Source organism: Calidris pugnax, unplaced genomic scaffold, assembly GCF_001431845.1.
Source record: "Calidris pugnax isolate Ruff unplaced genomic scaffold, ASM143184v1 scaffold197, whole genome shotgun sequence".
Lineage (NCBI taxonomy): Eukaryota > Metazoa > Chordata > Aves > Charadriiformes > Scolopacidae > Calidris > Calidris pugnax.
Window position 1 is genome coordinate 2,360,448 of NW_015090936.1, and position 2,408 is coordinate 2,362,855.

The 2,408-nt window shown below is 39.0% G+C and overlaps 1 protein-coding gene across 1 annotated transcript in view; it reads left to right on the forward strand.

Annotated features, from left to right (window-relative positions):
- The first annotated feature begins 867 nt into the window (after positions 1-867).
- PID1 (phosphotyrosine interaction domain containing 1) overlaps positions 868-2,408 on the forward strand; it is a 74,759-nt gene continuing 73,218 nt past the window's right edge. Inside the window, exon 1 of the mRNA XM_014951740.1 lies at positions 868-968. The gene's annotated coding sequence lies outside the window, so the exon portion shown is untranslated. The remainder of the gene's footprint in view (positions 969-2,408) is intronic.

Here is a 2,408-nt window from a genome sequence, read left to right on the forward strand (position 1 = left end):
AGATGCTAAAGTCCAGATCTCCAGCAGAGCAGGGAGTTTGGGCTGGCAACGTGCACCACCATAGAGAATTGGGCTGTAATCTTGTGCTTTGTAAAATTCTCATTAATGTGGTGGTTTGTAGGGGTCCAGCCTTTGAACAAGGCTTTGGGGAGAGAGTTTGGAGGCAGGCACCTGCCCGAGGCTGCTGTGTTGCTCAGTGGCTCCAGTTGCTTGCCTGCCTTGATAGGTCTGACCGAGGGCGAACAGGCGGCATAACGAGAGTTTGTGCTGTAAATGCTGCGCTGTGATTTACTGCTGGGGCTGGTTATCCCGCGTGGTGGTATACCATACCCTGTGTACAGATCCAAGGCTTGCTCTAGGAAGTATTTAATGCCCTTCTGTTTTGTACACCTGGAAGTCAAAAGAGATTGTGTTTTTTCTAGCTAATCACCATCTGTTGCAAACTAATTGTAAGTAAAACAAAACAAAAAGAAAGTGTGTGGAATCTGGCCAGCTCTTTAGTAACGTCTGATCCAACTAGTCCAATGCTATGTTATTTCTCTGACCTGATTTTACTGAACTTTAGTGGGATTTTGAAGTTTTAGCCTGTGTAGCTTGCCTTAACTTTCACTGTGTTGTCTATTTTGGTGGTGTCGGTGGTGTCTTTTTTTTTTTTTTCTTTTTTTTTTTTTTTTTCCCCCCAAGCCAGTGGGTCAGTATAAAGAATTATTTTAAACAGTGGATGTGAGATGGCTTTAAAAAAATAATGGGAGTTGCTACCAGCATTTACATTATAGATACTCCACTGGAAGTTAACAGTGAAGGTTCTAATGGGCAGGATGCTCACTTACAGGGGTTGTATTGACAAGGATCTGGAATTTATTTCCATCCTGGGCAGTATTTGATGCTGGAGGGATGTGTCCTTTGGACCTGGCACAGGATCAGCGGGGCACTTTGGATGGTGGGGAGGCTGCCCAAGTCCCTGCAGCGTGAGTGAGCATTTCCTTGTTTTCTTCTCTTGGCTGTTTTGCCCTTTCCTCTCCTCCCAGAGTGGCCAGACCTTGGACTCTGTGTGTCCATCTGCTGAGATACTGGATGGACAAAGGCTGGGTCCTCACCTGAGGAACCGAAGAGTTAAAACGGGGAGTGAGATGATTTCAGTTTCTAATGTGCATGTTTTGATTATTATCTTGTTAACCCTGTGTTAACCCATAATACTATGTGATTACTTGTATAAATATTTATGTTTGGAATGTAGCTACAGATATGTGGTAGGATTAATGCTAAATTTTTAGTACTTTTTAGTTCATCAGGTTGCTTCCTTTTGTGTTTCGTTTTCTTTATTTTTAATTGGCAAAAGTGTATGCATAAACAGAGTTCAGATGGCCAGAGCCTCCAGAATCTCATTATCTTAATTGAAAAATGTCAGCCTTTGACATTAATAAATGATTTAGCTAGTACATGATTTAGTCACTGGGGAGAAATGGAATCGACTGTTACAGCCATCCTTCACTTCTAGATGATAATGATAAGCTACAGCCCACAGCTCTTAGGAATTAATAGCTCTGGGCTTAGGACATTATTTTCATATATTAGAACATCTCATTTCCATTATATTTGGGAATGTTTTATTCTCGAATACCTTCACTTAGAAAAAACAGGAAGGTACACAAAAGATATCCTCCTGTATCCTCTAATGTCGCTCTTCAGCTTTTTACAGTCTATAGATATGTTGCCAATGCCCTACTTCTGCATATTTAAAAATTAAACTGTTTTGTTTCTGTTGACCGTTCTTCACTTACTGAAGGAAATCAGTTGTTTAGACAATGTGTGGGGATTAGCTGTCTGTTGAACTACCACAGTAAACAAGTAATTAATTCTCATCAAAATATACACTATGCTCTGTGCGTGGATTTTATGGAGTCTTCTGGAAAAGAAAATATTTTTCTGTCTAAAAAGCATTTCCTACCCAGTGACTAGCTGTAAAAGAAACAGCTTGAAAATATTTCCTGGCCGAAGGACAGGATCAGTACATACTTTTAGTTTGCCATTGTGGTTAACATCACTATGTGTTTTTTCTAGCACCTCTTCGGTTTTCCTTAGTTTTATGTACCTAAGTGTTAATAAACATAGGTACAGAAATAACAATCCATCTGAGCTGATCTGTTTGATCTTTTCTTTGGTAACACCAATGCTGGGATTTTGCAGAGGATAATCTGAGGATTCAGGCTTGGCTTTGCTTCTATTGGAAATCACTATTGAAATACTGACAACTGCTGCTGGATCAGGAGCCTGAGGGTTGTGCCTCGGGGTTTTTTTCATCTTTTTTTTTTTTTTTTTTTTTTTTTTTTTTTTTAAAAAAAAAAAAAAAAAAAAAAAAAAAAAAAAAAAAAAAAAAAAAAAAAAGTTCTAGGAAAAATATTAAACCC